This window comes from Montipora foliosa, chromosome 8, assembly GCF_036669935.1.
Source record: "Montipora foliosa isolate CH-2021 chromosome 8, ASM3666993v2, whole genome shotgun sequence".
NCBI classification, from domain to species: domain Eukaryota; kingdom Metazoa; phylum Cnidaria; class Anthozoa; order Scleractinia; family Acroporidae; genus Montipora; species Montipora foliosa.
Genome location: NC_090876.1, coordinates 22,469,305 through 22,488,730, shown reverse-complemented (window position 1 = coordinate 22,488,730; position 19,426 = coordinate 22,469,305). Strand labels below are relative to the sequence as shown.

General features: G+C 33.9%; 1 protein-coding gene and 1 pseudogene across 1 annotated transcript in view; both read right to left on the bottom strand.

Moving 5' to 3' along the window:
* The window catches only part of LOC137968006 (uncharacterized), a 136,243-nt gene that overhangs the window by 34,425 nt on the left and 82,392 nt on the right, over nucleotides 1–19,426 (bottom strand). The gene's annotated exons all lie outside the window — the stretch shown is intronic.
* Nucleotides 1–19,426, bottom strand: part of LOC137968386 (hyaluronidase-1-like) — a 32,854-nt pseudogene that overhangs the window by 3,060 nt on the left and 10,368 nt on the right.

Below are 19,426 nucleotides of genomic sequence, written 5' to 3'. Positions count from 1 at the left end.
AAAAAGGGGTTTCCCCGTGATTTTAACAAATCAAAAATGTACCCATAAATTTATTTTCTGATATTTTTTCTGATAAAAGTACAGATCTGATAAATTTTCTGATGCATGAAGTTTGTTCAAATATTTGCATAATCAAAATAGCGTGACATTTTGGTTAACTTTATGAGTAAACTTTATGAGTAAACTTTATCATTCAGATTGTGCTTGCGGTACTTGTATGTAGACCGGCACTGCTGTGCCGTGACGTCAGCAGCTAACATTTTAGATTTTATTATGTCCGTAAGCATAACTTGTCGCACCATTATCGTGAATATACCGCGCTTGTCATCGAAGCAAGATAATGACACTTTATTTAGTTCGTAGCTTCCAAGTTGATGTTTGTTGCTTCGGATTGTTTTCATTGTGTGATGCATTTGTTCGTTAATAAACAAAACGTTTTTGTAATTTTCATGAGTTATGTTCTTTTTGATGATATTCTTCTTGATTCCCTTTGCTGTCTTTCCGCCTTTGTCATTGTCTTTTATGTATGAATACATTTTGGATCTTAATCCAACGAATTCGGTTATTGGTATACCTGCTGCCTCATCTTTGAATTTACCGATTACTTTTTTATTTGTCTTATCAAAGTATGCTGAGTTTTCAGGGTAGTCACTGTTATCAAATTTGTCTTTATTATTCCAAAAATCTTGATACACATCATTAGTTTCGATTTCATAAGTCAAGCTATCGGTGTCAGTAAATAGCAGCTTAGCTTTGTCTCCATACTTCTTTTTAATGTAGTTGTAATGAAAATCATACATTAACGTCTTGCTCAGATCCAAGATACACATTCCAATATAAGCTGGTCTATTAAGAGTAAGAGATTCTTTGATCTTATGAACAGTTACTAGATTTTCATTAAAGATCTTGCTGCTGACATATGTTGGTTTAGCAGCCATTTTTAATAGTTTGTTTTCATCAGTCACTAATCTAACATCTACTCGCTTTCTAATGTTTTCCATTGTTTTCCCAAAGACGCTGTTATTCTTTAATTTGAAGAAATCTTTTTCAAAAGCATTTTTAGCATCAGTTCTTTTCTTGGTGTTGAAATCGATGTACTTTTTTAACCATGGTGACTGATTAAATTCAAGTACTCGATGGACTTTAGTTATTTTTAAACCAAGATCGGTATATAATTGAAGGTTTCTGTAATGGAGCACATATTTTTCTTTATTGCTTAATGTAGGTATCAGTTTATGAACTAAACCAGTTGATATATTGTATTTCTCAGCAATGTTTTTACAATAATCTGATAGCATGTTTTTTGTTACTTTGATTTTTTCAGCAGCTAGTGGGTATTCATTATGCAAATTATGTAGTTCTTCTGGATATGCTAGGTTTACTTCTAGTATTAAACCTTTCTTGCTGTCTTCTGTGTACTTGGCTAAGCTATCTCATTGCCCAACCATACAGATTGTTAGCATCTAGATACATGATATATTTTGAGGGCGCCTTTTCATCCTATGTTTTCATGTATTTATTATTCGACTTTCCGTATCGGTTGGCTATGTAACTGATACCTCCACGCATGCCTTTTTCAATGAATTGAAACATATCGATATCAGTCATAAGCTCTAATTTGATATCAGTCATTTTTAGCATAGCATCCCAGGAAAGCCCAGGACTGGTAAAATAATGACATGGGTCCAGTTTATAGTATTGCAGACAGGTCTTTCGAAAGTTTTCGAATACATCAGCTAACAGAAGTATGTCAGATTTGAGATATAAGTCATGGTACTCACCCATATTTTTCAGATTAAAAGTGTTCCATACATTTTGAGCATGTTTGTATTGATCATCTGTTATATGCTCATCATTTAAGATGCTGTAAAAGTCTTCTTTTGATGGCAGTTTTTCATTGAATTTATCAAAACTGTTCATGAAGTCGTATGGATATACTCCTTTTTGTGACATTAAATCAAGCTTTTTACCTTTGAATTTTTTAGAGGTATGTTTCAATGATTCTCTTGGTAGATTACTAACTAGGTTTTCCAAACTAGAGCTCATGAATTGGAAACTATCAATGAAGGTAAGATGATTACCAAGCATGAAAGCCATATACTTTTCCATGTTGTTTGGTATGGCATTGATATTCATTTGACACTTTTCACCTTTCTTATTTGTATATTTATGCTCTTTAACAATAGCTCCGATCTCTTGCATTATAAAATGGCTTTCGTACCCACGGAGATTATGAAAAATTACTGGAATTTTATCAGTTATTTGAAAGTTAAGATTACAATCTTGATGAGCAGATCCTCTGTAAAAACCAGTTATGTGGCAGTGGTCTCGAACTCTTACATCAGTTTTTTTGTATTCTTTCTCACATATATGACTTTTTTTTGCTTTTTGGAATTCTTTTTCATCATCATTTGTCATTCTCAATGGTTTGTTAAATTCCTTTTTCATAACATTCTTACAATATTTAACTTCCTCCAGCATAGCTTCCATATATTTGTAAACGGCTTTTTCACCTCTGTAAATTTGTACTGGTTTACTATGTTTATCATCATAACAACAAACGACCTTATATCCATAACCACAGTCTGTGTGCTTCTGATAAGCCTCTGTGTATGATTTGTCATTATTGGGTTGACAACCATGTATTTTTTCAGTAATAGCCTCAAAGTCTGCATAAATTACAAAGGGCACAGGAAGTTGTTTATGGAAGTTATTGAATTTTAATATGTTGTAGTCTTTTGCTGGCATTTTGATAGCTTGTGTGCCATTCACTTGCATACAGTTTTCTTTATGATCAGTTAATACTCTTTCAGAGCTGAAGCATTGAAGACAATACATGCAGAAATGTTTCCTCTCTTTGTGCTTTGTTTGATTGTACATGAATTTGTTGAAATCTTTGATTAATACATAGTGATTGTTTTTGTTTTCTGTGATTAATAATAAATTCATATGGTCTTCATACTTTTCTTTTGAAACATGAATTGGATATGGTTGTTTATTTTCATAACCGAAAACATTGATGTTTATTTCATTCTGCTTTTCTATTTTGTTGTACTGTTTGGTGGTGACTGGAAATTCAATTCCTGAATCCAAATTTTCAACGTATTGTTTGTCGAATTTTTTGATTCTCTGTGGGTATTTGTCTTGAGGATTCAAATGTCTGATGTGGCACCACCTGAAGCATTCATTATTCTCATTTTTCATGTTGATCAATCCCTTTGCACTATTTCTGAGTTCCGTTGGTAGTTTAATGTATGATGATGCTCTCATTGGTTCATATTTCACCACATTAAGATAATGGTTGTTGATAGATTGAATGGTCCAACCTGAACCTTCCGAAATCCATTGAGCTATTTTATTTAGAATTTCTTGTTTTGATAAAGATATAGCTAGTTCAATTTGTATATTATTTGTTATTGTTTGGGGTTGATTGTTGAAATAAGCAGTTTTAATCACTCTTTCTTCATTGCCTGTTTCTTTTTCAAATGTTACCCTGAGTGTTTCGACAAACTTGAGTCCTTTCATTGACATTAACATGTTTTTAATATGGTTGTCAATAGCCTTTCTTGTGTTGTTTAGTTGCACTAATGGGTCTTTGTTGTTTTTGACATTTATCTCAAAAGACTTTGTGAACCCTTTTAGAGCTTTGTCTGTTTGCTCTATTTTAGTTCTAGGTGCTGGATTTGGTTTTTTAGTTCTAGGTACCGGTGTTGGCACTGGTTTTTTGGTTCTTGGTGCTGGTACTGGTTTGTATCCATCTCTGAACTCTATTGGTGGAAGAATTATGTTTTTTTCATAATCTTGAACCATTTGATTTACACTCTTACGAGATGTTGGGATTGGTCTAATTGGTTTTACAGTCCTTGGTGTTGGTACTGGTTTCTTCTTTTCTTGCTTTAGCAGCAATTTGATTAGTTCTGATTTACTGAGTTTTTTTAGATCTTTCTTGTTCATATTATAATGTGAGATATTATTTTTCATTTTCTACATATTTGCTATACATTTTTTATTTTTAAGTGTCATTAATGCGCGTTTATATAGTTTCAAATTCAAAGCGTCCAAAAATGGATACTTGGAATCTTATTTTTTAAAACATGGGTTAATTATGATCCAGATCCATTGAATTTATCATATGTGTCATTTGATTGTTACGATGTTTCAAGGTACGAAGATGATTGTGTTTGCCAGCGAGACTGTAATTTTTTTCATTGTTACATATGCTACAATATCAAGGCTTGTTAAGCATGTAATCGGTTTTTCTTTCTTTTCTTTCCTGATCTGTGTATATTGTAGGTCTATTTCTTTTTGCTTCTTCTATTTTTTCCATAATAATATAACACTATATATATTTTTAAATATAGCACGTTTAAATTCAGTTATTTGTCCAATGTTTTTTACTTGTCTATGTCGAATCGGCACTCTTCTAATGCATTTTCATAATGTTTCAATAAATTTTCACGATGTTTCAAAGTTTGAATATGATTGTATTTTGTAGAGAGACGGTAGAATTGTCTATCATTACATATGTCACAATACCAGGGCTTGTCATCGGGTTTTTTGCTTTCTTCATGTTGGTCTCTTTTCATGACACTCTCATGTAAAGTTATTACTCCCATATAATATACACTATACATATTTTTATTTTCAAATGGTTTTCGATTCATTTAGATCTGCGTTTCATATACCTGTTGCTTTCTTCCATATGTTTGACGATTTCAAATTTAACATCATCATAAGAATTACTCATTGTATATTTGCATTTATTTTTCTCATACATCTTTTTCATATGAAGTTGTTGCTCAGAGACATTGTATGAACCTGTTGGGCTTTTGAATTCGATACACAAAGAATTGTATTTGCTTGTTGGATTCATAATCATAAGATCGCATTGTCCAGGCATATAACCTTTTTTCCATGATGATAATCTAACGCCAGGAAGCTTCTGATTTTCACCTAATCCTGCAATCATAAGAGCTTCACAATATTTGTCTCTTATAAATGAAACCACTTTGCAATGCAAGTCATATTCACTTTCAATCAATAATTTTTTGCTTTTTGTGTCATAATATCCTTTTTTTCTGATTGATGGCAAAACTTTGCTTGTAACCCAATGTTTGAATTCTCTTGCTTTAGGTTGTTTGGAAGAAAGAATCAGGGAATAAAAACCAGATTCATTTATGAATAAACATTCGATGTCTTTTTCAAGGTCTTTAGTAAGTGATAACGTTTTGTTATCCCCAGTTTCAGGGCTCTCAGGAAGGGGTAACTTTCTGTTACCCCTTGCTTTCTGCTTTATTTTGCAGACCATGAATTTTTTGTCATCTTTGTGAACGTGATCTATGATCGCTTTGCATGTGTTTTTATATTCCAGCGTCGAAGCTATTTCTTTTCCGCGAAACCATATTTCATTTTTCTTGTCGATGTAACAATTTCTTTCGACTTTTAGTGTATCATTTATGTAATTTGTCTTTTGAAGTTCCATTCGTCTATATAATAATGCTATATATTTTATTTTTAAACTGATTTCCGCAAGCGCGTTCAAATATAGCCAGAAACAATTAAATATTTTTGGCTACAAAGTAGCAATTACAGTACAAACTGTAGCTATTTATTATATGTTACATAACTTCAGTTTAAATGTTTTATATCTTTTAATGGTATCCAACTGTTGAATTCATCACTGTATTCCTTCCACTTTACCAAAGCTTGTTTCTTCTTATAATTTCTTCGAATGACTTTGTCAATACGGAAAATATCCTGTCTGGCTTTTAATAATTCAGGTTCATAAAAACTGCCTTGTATTTCTTCATCATTGAGATCCTTTAGTTTGTAAGTGATAGGATTAGTGTATTGGATCTTATCAACCGTAAATACTTCTTCTGTCCAATTTGGTGTATAACCCTTGTCGAACACATTCCTTTTATACTTAGATATTCGGAACTTATCACCTATTTTAAATTTCGGTTTCTGTTTTAATGTTTCTATATCACCATATAGATTAAAGTAAACGGTTCCTTCATTCCTCTTGTCAGATGCTTCAACAGGTGTCATCTTTGTGCTTGAATGTTTGGTATTATTATACTGTTTCAATATTTTTGGTAGCATGTCTAAATACTGTGTATTACCTTGAACAGTAAACTGCTTCCACATTTTAGACTTGATTGTCCTATTCCATCTTTCAACCACTGAGGATTTCCCCTCATTTTCAGTGGAGTACAGTGTTATTTTATTCTTAGCTAAGAGGTCTTTCACATGTTTGTTGTAGAACTCTGTGCCTTTATCAGTCCACAAATATTCTGGTTTTCTGCCTTCCTTGAATATTGTTTTAAATGCTTCAGTGACAGATTCGCCTTTCTTATCCTTCCATGGAACAATCCAACCATATTTGCTGAAGACATCAATAACCATAAGAAGATATCGGTAACCTCATTCCATTTACTAAACTGTTGCATTTCAACTAGATCACTTGCCCATATTTCATCAATATGATTTGTGATTACACGCCGCCGAGTAAAGTTGCGTCTTATGGGTTTATGTAATTCATCTGCTAATTTTTCTTGCCAGTTTTCTTTACCCGACGGCTTTTTCCTTTTTTTGCCACTCCCAGACCTAGTTTCTGCTTCGTATTGATAACATTTCTTGCCAACCAATGCCCCCATTGTCTTTCATTATACGGTACGTTGTCTAAAGCTTGAACCATTTTTCTATCTGCTTTATTTTTACATTTCCTATCATCCTTGCAGACGGAATAATCAACATCGTGTTGCATTGCTATTGCATCAGTTCTTCCAGTCGGTGTATCGTATATTTCTAATATTTGACCAGTTTTTGGGTCATACTTCAGTTGATTTTCCAAACCATTATAAGGTCCTGTGTATTTATGACCGGGTAGTGTCCATCCGCTTTTTGGTTTTGGTAATTTACCAATAGCTTTGTGAATATCAAGAGCACCACCATCAAGATATTTTCTGTTTGTTGTGTATTTTTATTTGGTCTTATTTTTTTGACAATTGATGTAAAGCTTGTGATCCAACATTTTGAATTGCTGGATTGAGTTTATCCAAAGCATAATCAATGGCTTTCTTCTGTAACTTTGGATCTCGTAGCATTTCTGATGTGTAATATCTACCCATTTCAACTGCTTTTTTGCCAAGATAAGGTACTCCTTTAGTTAAAAATAATTCTGCTGCTGTATTACCAACAGTGCTTAATATGCCTGCCCCTTCAAACGGGCTAAACCGTTTCCCTGTTGCCTTTTTACAAACTTAGTCTTTGTAATACCACATTCTGCACATTTGCATTTCAACATAGTTCTGCCATTTTTTGCCAGTTCATATCTTTCACTACCAGGCACACATTCTGTGACCTTCTTCTGTTTAACACAATATGATCTCATATATCATATATGTTAGATATTTCTAAAATAAATAAATAATAAATTTTTCATTTTTCATGGTATCATTTGTGTCAAACATTTGTAATAAATCAAAATATGTTTTACCCTTATTCATTTCATTTAGAAAGTATAAACAGAAAGACCCACGAGTTGTTGTTTGTATGTTTTGTATCTGATTGTTTTGATGTAACAAAGTCAGATTTTTCTTTTTGGCATGATTTACCATTTCTTGAAAAGGTGGCATACCAAACGAATCAAAATAATTTATCACATTGTCTTTGACATATGTTGCAACCCAATGACTTCCGCTCATATAAGCTGGTTCTAGATTGTAGATAAATAATGCCTGTTTATGGTTATGTGGAACATTTTCATCTCTTGACAGTTCATCATTGATCGGTATATTCAAATATTTACACCATTTTATTAGATTATGGTTACTCAAAGGGGTGTTTTTTGTGAAATTTTGGTTTCACAATATGTCTCCTATGACTGGAATGTTTCGAAAAGGCGAGTTTTTCCCTAACAGCAGTCCTTTTCCTTTTTTGGTCGAGGTTCTTTTTTTTTTACCATTACCAGTCACATATGGTGGATAACTATAAATGGAGGGAGTATTTTAGGCATTCCAATTCTAGGTGCTCCTGTACCATTTTTCAACCAAGGTGGTATACCTATCCTCGGTGCTCCTTTTCCGGTCATCTTTTTTATGGCTTCAATAGCTAGTGGAATACCGATGCTAGCTAACAGAGTTCCTAAAAATCCACCTGATTGTGTTTTTGTCGGCTTTATATGAACAGAAGAACCCATTTTAATTGCATTTAATATATCTCTTTGCTGTTTTGTTGTAAACATATTTGTATATGGCATCAGTTCATTGATTTTATTATGTGGAATGATTAAACCACCAGTCTGTACTCCTTTACCAGAGATCGCTTTAACCAATTGAGAAGCACCTTCGCTCGCTAGTCCCCCCAAAGCACTTAGTCCAACCGTTTTTGCAATTGTTGGTGCAAATGATCTTCCAAGTGTTAATACGGTACTCAAAAGACTTCCACCAACTTGCTCTCTGATATTGGTCTTAGCAAGCTTAATATCCATACCTTTATTCAATTTGCGATTTTTTTCCAATCTCTTCTTTGCCATTTTTGGGACATACAGAGTATCATTCCCATGAAGAGAATCATTTGTCAGTCTCAGAACAATTGTTTCCCTTTTATGGTAAGCATTACTCAGATTCTTTTTTTGATTATCAGAAAGTTTTACGTTGATTTCATGAAGTTCAGTCATATAATATATGTTATATAATTCCAGTTACAAAACATATACAAATAAATAGGAGTTATTGACTTGATTTCATATTACTATTTCAGTTGTGGGCTTATACTATAACCAGTTCATTTCCGATTTTGTCAATGACAACTGTTTCTTCATATAAAACGATAGCATGTACGTTGAAAGGACTGTCGCCAGCACTATTAGCATTGAGTTTATACCTAAAAATCAACTGTTTGGGATCTCTTGTTACTTTCTCTGCCTGATATGATAGATCGAAATAGATCAGTGAGTATAAACTATTATAATTAGCTAGATTCAACTGGGTTCCGGTGTTATAATCATTTTTCCTCATTGCATAAGACATCAAATCGTTGAAGATTCTTACTTTACTTTCAGAATCATATTCAGCTTCGGGATAAAAGACACCATTACCATATTCTAGACGACATGTTGTCAAATAACTACCATTCCCACGATCGGCATTTATATTAAATGTATCAAATTCATATGGATTTGTCGCCGGATTCCTTGTTTTAGCTCGTTGTAGGTATACAAAAATTGATTTGACATTGTCAATACTAGAAGATTAAAAAAATAAAAATAAAATCTGGAAGAATCCACTACCATGCCTCGGACTTGACATTTGATACATTTCTCTGAGATACGTCCATTTATCCTGTTTTAAAAAAGAACCAATGAACTTGTCATACAGACTGTCCTTTGGAGTCAGTTTTGGAACCCATAGTAGAAATCTGTTAATGACAACCCTTCCATCATCAACTGCGTCAAGTTTTTGAAGTAGTTCTCTATCATCCGGTAGCTTTAAAGTAAATTCAAGCTGCATTGGTACCAGCATCTTACCCTCCAACTCTTCGAAAAAACTGTAACGATTGAGAGGTATGATTCTATTGACATCAGAATTCCCGGTTGTTAAAAGTCGTCTAGCCTCAAATCCTGCATTCTGATTAGCATTAGCTATCTGATGACTTGTATCCAAGTACCAAAGACTACTTTTGGCTACTGAGCGACTAAAATCGTCACTATATTCGAGGAGGTTTTTGACAAAAACGACCTTGTGTAAATTATCAGTATCATACACAATTTTACCAGCGCTTTTAATCATCGTATGAGAAATCAATGAATGAGATCCATTAATAACTGTTATACGATCTGCACCGTAAGCTGTACCATCAGCCAATTTTTGTACCTGGAACTGAACTTCAAAATAAGCATTATACCAATCATAAAAACTCGATCGATCATTGATTGTAAACGTATATCCATTTTTCTCCTGATGTTGACCATTGGCTGGAGCTCGAATTACATCATCAAGTTGGAAACGCACTAACTCATTTCTTTGTAAAAATTCACTTGTTCTAAAAGCCATTTATACTATTATATTATATAATTTTGCTATCATGTTATTTATTTGAAGACTCTACGCCTTCTTCCAGATCCTGATATCAATCTATTGAGGATCATATAAGTACTTTCATGTTGCTCTTTAATAGGTGATGGAACATTTGCCCTTTGTGTTGTAGCTCCTTTTCTCAAATTTGCCAATTTTTTCATTATTAGGTCTCCTGACTTCTCTGCCACCGCCTTACCAATTTTATCACCTGTGTGGGAAACCCCTGATTCTAATGCTTTCTTTGCTATTGGCTTAGCAAATTTCTTAAAAACAGATGATGCCACACTCTTTAACGGTTTAAAAATGTTATCAATGATAAGTCCTGATCCTTTGTGTTTATATACGAATCTACCAAGTTTTGGATGATAAAACCTCTTGAATTCATACGGTTTCATTTATACTTTTATGTTATATTATTATATGCTTTTCAAAATTAGTGAAAAAGATGTATCCGCTCCATTTAGATCCAGTAAGCTTCTTTTTCCATCGGTTATCCAGATTCTGATTGACGAAATTGAAGTTTTATTAACTGGATTAAATGTAACTCGTCGTGGTTCGGGGGTGAAGGAGTAACTTGGAGTTAGTACACTGGTTGAGAATGAATAAATGATGTTTGTGTCTTTACCGTCTACAAGCGATTTGTCAATTAAATCACAATGAACATTGAGTATGTCTGTGTCTTGACTGAGATTGGGCAATTTAGGTCCAATATGTGTTCCGCTTGTCAATATCTTTTTGTCAAAACCTATTAGGACATTAAAATTACTTGCTCTTAAATCAAGTTGGTAATTTTCAGCTAATGTAACCGTGACCCTGAATGTTGTTGTATCGAATTCAAGAGTTATCGGATACGTATCACCAGTTTTTGTTATATTTTTTATGTATGTATTAAAGTCTGTATAATTCCATACTCCAGCTGGAAGTGTAATGTTTTTAAAAATTGAACCATTATCTGAACTGTATTTGATCAATTGATTTTTGTATTGAGCATTTACATTAAACCATGTGAAACGCATGTTAATAACTCGATTCAGACCAATGACATATTGCTTATTGTTTTCTAAAATTATAGGTCTAGTAAAATTTGTTGTAAAATCTTCTGGTTTATTATCAAATTGATTTTTTACAGAATATGATGATAATACTATCTCACGTTGCATTATATAATAAAGCTACATTAAATTTTGAAATATTGTTTGAATAATTTATCATATTGTGATCTGTTGATTGTTGATATCTTTAAAAGCATATCCAACATAACATTGCCACCTTTTTGTTTTTTCATACCAGAACCTTTGATTATTTCGATTTTATTTTCATAATGTTTGATGTATTCATTCAAAGCAAATCGTGTGTTTTCTATTCTTTTGTTTTGAAATTGCCTATCAGCTTCAGAAATCAAACCACTATTGTATTGTTTTGTAACATTCACTTTATAGGCATTTAATTGTTTCCTTTTTAATTTAGCATCTTTCAAAATCTTATTAAGATAGGTCTTTAGGTGTCATTTCTGGTAGATTTAGTACCTTTTCAACTGAATCATAATTTTGAATACCAATATCATCCAATGTCTCATTAACCATATCTTCATCATCTAATGCATAATCTATCTCATCGTCTTCATCATATTCTAATACAGCTGATGCATTAACACATCTACAACTTGAAGCCTTCTATGTCGATCTGAATACTAACACTGGGAATATTGAAGCACAAAATCCAATTGATATGCAAGATCAAAGAATTAAGGGGGTAGCTGAACCAACACATCATAAAGATGCTGCAACAAAATTTTACATTCATAACTTCATGGCTCAAAAAGCTGATAAAACAGAGTTGTCTCAAAAAGCCGATAAAACAGAACTCTCCGATTATTTAAAAAAAAAATGGGACAGTTTCCGTAACTGGTGATTTTGACTTTGGAGATAATAAAATTACTAAGGTTGGTAATGGTTCTCAATCAACTGATGTAGTGAATAAGGGATACATTGATACTGGATTAGCTTCCAAAGCAAATATAAATCAGGTTGTACTCCGTAATGGTACGCAGGACATGACTGGAAATTTAAATATGTCACAAAAAAAGATAGTCAATCTTGCTGATCCGACAGGTATAAATGATGCCACTGGAAAAGGTTACGTTGATCGATTATTTTTAGATTCACTTCGTTTAGACGGATCCTCTAAAATGACTGGAAATTTGAATATGAATAATTCGCAAATAAAAAATGTGAAAAACGCCACACATAATCAAGATGCTATAACTTTAAAGCAAGTAAATGATGCGATTGCTACTACGAGTACCAATAATAATAAATATACAGACCAAAAAATAGCAGAGAGTCATATAAGCACACACGAAAACAGAAAAAATGTGTTAAAGTATGCAATGGATGATGGGGAATTTACAGAAGATTATGGAATACAGGATGTTAATTTAATCACCTATAATGACTCACCTCATAAAACCAACAAAAAAGCGTTCTCCTTGAAGGTTCAAAAAACAAGTGATGGATCTAATCTGTTTAAAGGAAGGTTTGATTTCAATTTATTCAAGATGATACGTGATGATTTCAGTAATAAATATACTGTGTGTTTAGAAGTGTATTTCGAAAAAAACGGTAGATATGACACAGAGTTCAACAGATTCAACATACAATTTGAAAGACTGAACATGAACATCGACAATTACGACACAATAAGAATAAATTCCGATTACAAATATTTTCGCAGTATATTGAATTTGAGTCCTGATGGTACTTCTAAACAAATCCAAAGAAGGTTGTATGTAACTGTTCAATCTACTTATGACAACCTTAGTCCAACTTTATTGCCAATATATGTTTTGATTTATGGCAGAAAAGGCGAAGCAAAAAACGATCTTGACATGACAATATATGATTATGAAAAGGCGTATGAAGTCTCCAACAATAATCTTCAAATTCACATACCCATTAATATGAACTACAACGGAATTAGGGGTCTGCCGAGATCACCGATAGATGACAACGGTCCTTTAACCAGAACATACATGAGACTGGTTTCTTTTCCTTGTCTTCTTGTAGGTACAACCGAAATCGGAACTCGAACTTCTCATTTTTCATATGAAATGCAATTAGATGGTACAACCACTAATATCAGATTGTCGTCTATTCTTAGAACAGAAAGTATGTACATTTTAAAAGTTGTGATATGGACGAACAAACGTTTGAATGGTACTTACAAATTGATCATAAACAACCGTATTCTTGCAGGCACTGCTACAAATATATATGGATTATTTTTCAACCTTAATTCCACTTACCACGGTTTTAACAGAATATTGATCGAATCCGCTGACAGCGCAAGAAAAAGGTTTTTTTACACCATATATTACAGACCTTCTAATTTCTAAAAATATCTAATCGAAATATATATATGGCATTGTATGTTAAAGATGAAAAAGGAGACTTTGTTCTTGATGACAACGGTGATAAAATCGAATATACTGTCGAACATATCAACATTGATGTAGTTACGACTGACACAGTCGATTTTTCTGTGAATTCTGATGGTCATGCAGAAACCGGCAAAAATCTCATCGTAAAGCCTGCTACGGCAGATAACCATGTTGTTGTCAAATCACAGGTCGGTAGCATTGTTAGAGATTCATTTCTCGATCTTTGGGTATCTGAATATCTTCGAATGTATGCAAATTGCGTATATCAGATAGACAGATCAGATGGTCAAAATGTGAAGATTGATTCAAGCAGAAAGGTAGAAACTATATATGACAAAAGCAATGAGGAAAGTGATGCCACTCAAACAGATTCATCTAAAAGACCTACCTTATGCACAAAAGCTGAAAAACATAATGGTCGATATTTCCTGAAATTTAGTGGTACACAGAAAATGATATCTCATGTTAATCTGAATAATGACGCAGTCAATGTTTTTATTGTTTATGAATTGACGTCTAGAGGATCACCTCAGAGCTTTTGGTGTAACGGTCTTTTTGGTCACGATAATGGGGGGTATGATATTTTTATTGATTATTCAGGTTCAAATCTAGTGGTATCTGGTGCTGATTCTGCAAATAATTGTGTTTATCTCGGTCCAGCCGCTTCTCTTCAGAGTTTTTTGAAACTGGATGATTATAGCGAGAATGATTTGGGTGAACTTAACAAATGGCACTGTTTATCAGTACATTGGGATAACAAATCTTCGCCTAAAACTGAAAAAAGTAAGATTTACTGGAACAAAATACATATTGGTGATTTTACTGGTGGCAACCGTACAGGAAACAGTACAACTGTTTTTGGTGGTCGGAATCCCACAACAGATATAGCTCCTCTTAGAGGAAATATAGCCTTTTTCTGTGTATATTTGGATTTCATCCTAGATGAAAAAACGATATTAGACCATCATACCGTTCTGATGCAAAGATACAATATAACGTAATATATATATGTATATCAATTTATTGCTCGAATATGTGACATACAATTTTGAAAAAACAAAGGAGAAACATCCAAACATTGACGATAAAATATTAAAATCAGCACTTGTTTCTAGATACCTGCATTTTTATCATCTCGAAAGAGATATATCTATAAATAAGATTCTTGAACTCAATAATGGTGAAATAGGTCTTCTTGGACCAGGTAGTGGCTGTCTAACATGGTTACTTGAAAAGATCTTCGGTTGGATTAATATATTAAATTCACATAGTGTGTTGCATGATGCTTCTGGGAGGTTTTATGACCACCATAAGCTCGGTAGAGGTTACACTTATGCTATTTCAGAAAAATACCCAACTAAACTGATTAAAAGATCACCTTTTTGTGGTCAAGTCAGTGGTGTACTATATTGTCTATGCAGACGATTGACTATCTAAACTATATATATGACCGACAATCAAAAAAAGGAAATATTTAACTGGAATTATATTTCAGATAAACTTTCTGAAGAACAGGTTGAGGAATTAAAATCATATTACCACGCATACCACAGGAAATGCTGGGCATACAAGCAGGCTATGAAACGTTTTAAAAAATTTAAGTTAATTGGTAATTCTGTTTCTATTTTGACAGCTTCTGGTGGAATTATAAGTGCTATTGTGACTGGTGGTGTTGCTCTAGTAGCTATCAGCACTTGTGCTTTGTTAATCAAATCTTATATGGATCATCAAAACCTTGATTTAAAAATCCAAAACACTCAATTTGCTATTCAGAGTTATCAACATCTTTTAATATTAATAAAAAAACATGTTAAGAAGTGGTGATTTTGAACCATCAATTCACGTTACTATGAAAAATACAGACGATATTATAGTAGATTTATGTCCAACGGTTGATAAATACTTGTTGAAATATGATAAAAAATTTACCCTTGAATGATTTTCATGATTTTGTCAGATATTATCGAAAGAATTTCATTCCAATATTCATTATACATTTGGAGTGTTTTTTTAGATTTCGTTATCTTGATCTTTTCATAAGGAAGATTAAGCATTTTGAATATCTTTTGTAAAATAAAGTTGATATTAATCATCCGTCTCCTTTCTTTATTTACTAAATTAATTACTGTTCCCAATTCCATAAAAATCCTCAATATTTTATCTTTATTCTTGACTGAAATCTGAAAATTATTTTTTACAATGTGATATTTTCTTTGGTAAACACTTTTACGATGAAACCTATGTTTGTTCTGATGAAATTCAACATAATCTATAAGTGGTTTATAGCCATTAACTACCCCACATTTTTTACAAACTAGCATATTGTTATCATTCACTATATCAGGTTGACTGCAGCATTGCTCAATTTTTTTAGTACGCTTTCCTATTTTTTTATTGCAATAAGGACAAATGATTTCTTCCATATTGACAAGTTCTTCATGTATGTCTTTACAACTCATATATAATACAATAAATTAATTTAAATGCAACAAACATAAAATGAAACCATCAGATGGAACAATTCTGCTTTTCTAAGGTATAAAACCGCAAAATGGAAAAATGTGCTCGTACTATTCTGCTTTATCATGGCATGAACTTCTAAAAATAAAAAAACATATAGATTTCCAAAAATAGTAGAACAAAAATACGAGATCAAAATAGTACAACAAAAATACGAGATCAAAAATATGAAACCATAATATGGAAAAACATATAGATTACCAAAAATACGAGATCAAAAGTTGGAAGCCATTATATGGAAAGTAGTATAGAGTTGGGTTTGGTAACAGATCAAAAAATGATCTGGTACCCCCAACTCCTATACTACTGTTTACAAACATTGCTTTTGTTATTCAAATTTGCCAACCACAGGAAAAAAAAGAACCTTTGCCAATGAGGCTCTGCTTGGCACATCCATGACAATAGGTGACGTCAACGATATCTTCCCTATAGCTCAATATCATCCCCGTATCTTGACCAGAAACAAAGATAACAATAGCGAATTACTGCCAGGATCACCCTAGTGTCACTACGTTTAATTAATTCCTATTATTTTATTTGATTGACAATTTACGCCATCCCCTAATGCAATACGTTTTAAGGGGTTCTTTATATAAAAACAATACAAGTTAATTTGTCTTGGGACGGTACTATGCTTCAGTTAACTGGATATCTATTGCTTAAATGCAAATGATCCCCCCCCCCCCCCCCCCTCACAATGCACTGTATTACAGGATTCGCGAAAATAGCCAATGATGTACTTCTCACAGCTTGAATTATTTTATTTTCATACATCATCCAGAAAGAGGCCAAGCAAACGTATTTCCGGCGGTCGTTTCTCTGCCCCGAAAAATAGCGTCTGCGAAATCGAACTGCACAACCATTTCTGTGACGTAACTACCTTTTTTCTTTTTGGCCAATCACGTTGCATGAGACAACAGAGTCGGGTGATCTCCGTGCAATTCGTGTAATCGTTTTGAAACGAACATCTATGAGTGAAACGCTACAGAATTAAGATTCTCTGCGGTGGCGAATGTTGCATTCTTTGACGGACAAAATGTTTGGTCGCAAAGGAGAAGATAACTGTATTTGGTACGAGTGTTTTAGGCATTTCCTCTTTGATAGTTCGAGCCGCACGAAATGCTATTATCAACTGATACGATACAAGAATGCCGTTCGAGCTTGAGGAATAAAAAAAAAAGTTTGACGGTGACATTACTCGAGTTAAGAGATCGGCTTAAGATTAAAGCAGCGCACTAGAGGCGAAGAAATGTCTGAGTTTTGGTGACGCTTGCTCGAATGTTTCTCCGTAGTAAAACTTTCCAAAAAAGCAACCCGTAAAATCGCCCCGAGCGCCGTTGTAAACCCCGGAATATGCATAAGCCCGATTGCACTGGGGATTCTTAGCCCTTCACCGATCCTAACGTTTGTTTTTGCCCCATCAAGACCACAGTGGGAGCTTAATGTATAAATATCTAATTCAACACCGCGTATATCACGATAAAACTTGACTTGACTTGACTTGAACAACGCTTCCTAAAGCGGAAACTCAAGCACTAACTCAAGTTGAAGTTGAAGTTGATCGGTGTTCGCGCGTCTGATCAGGCCGTATGATCGGAGTGCCTTTAAAGTCTCGCTGGTAGCTTCATTCAATCTCAATGTTAATGAAAGTCACCTTCGTGCATTTAAAAGACATGAAGAAACTGGCCATCGTTTTTGTTTTGTAAAGGCTTCGTTATAGTTCTTGATTAATTGATCTTCAAAGTTGAGTCAAATTTAAGCCTTGATATAGAGGAAATGCCATGGAGGAATGTTAGTTCGCACTCTGATCCAAATGATATGTGGCAAGAATGGAAAAACCTGTTTGTCAGCTGCATGGACAAACACGCGCCTCTAAAATCAAAAAGAATTCGTAACAAGAGGTCTCCGTGGATAACGAGTGAATTATTGCTCAGAATGCGCAGAAGAGATGTTCTTAAAAAGAGAGCGATCTCTACAAATGATCATGCCATGGGGCAGCAGTTTAAACGGGCTAGGAACCAGGTGAATAATGCAACTAAACTTGCTAAAAAACGACATTTTTCTGAAAACCTTGAAACTAGCAAAGGCAATCCACGCAAAACTTGGAATCTTATTAACGAGCTTAGCTCACGGAATAGTTGTAAGTCGTCCAATATTTTGGAAATCCAAGCTAATAATAGAACGATAAATAACGCCGATGATATGGCGGAAGCTTTCAATGTACACCTCACTAACATTGCGAAAATGCTAGCTCGTGAGATTCCGGTTGGAGACGTTGACGCTGAATCATTCTTGTCGCCCTCTGATAATTCGTTTTCTCTAAAAACTCTGAGTATCGACATTGTTCTAGACCTGTTGAAAAAAATCGATAAAAAGAAAGCCACTGGCCTTTACAAGATCCCTAGTAAGTTATTAAAAATGGCAGCTAGTTGTTGCACCCTCACTAACAGACGTATTTATGAAATCAATCCTCACGGGAATCTATCCAACTGAATGGATGATCGGCTTGATGATCGGCTTTCTTGGTCAAATCATTTAGACGAAATATGCAGGAAAGTTTCCAGGCGCAGCTATAAGGAGCCTTAAAACGAATACGGCACTTTATCTCAGCTAATACTGCGCTTCAAATTTATAACGCTTTAATATCACCGCATTTTGATTATTGCAGTCCTGTCTGGGACTGCTTAAGTGGCCAGTCAAGTGATAAGCTGCAAAAATTACAAAATCGCGCAGCTAGGGTAATTACTAAATTACCCTTTGATACGAGCTCCAACCTCCTTCTCGATACTCTTAAGTGGGAGAAGCTGTCTCTTCGACGTAAAAAACAGAAAGCACTAATTATGTATAAAACAATTCACGATCTTGCCCCGGAATACCTTCAACGCCTCTTCAGTCAACGAGATGCTGAATATAACTTGAGAAACTTAGAAGGTAAACTTACTCTACCCAAGCCAAATACTAATTATTTGAAACGAAGTTTCTGTTATAGCGGGGCCTGTTTGTGGAACAATTTGCCCCAATACTTAAGAAATGCTGACTCTATTGGGCAGTTCAAACGCACAATCAAGCAAGTATCTGACCTATCGGATTCCCACATGCACACGGCAATCATGTAAAACAGTTGCAAAGCGTTTTTTTTATTTTTTTATTTTTTTTTTAGCTTAACTGATGATTTTCCGTGTTTAAATAAAGTTGACTTACTAAGTTTACTAGATATAAAGCGCCAGGAGCGTTCGATCGGGTGAACCGAAAATCCCTCAGAACTCGAATAATTTAAAAGATCCGATCAAGCAAATTGTGGTTTTAGTACAAGCACATGAGAGTCTTGCAACACACACGAAATGAGCGAAATCTATTTTCAAACCAGATCGACCGGTCGGGACCG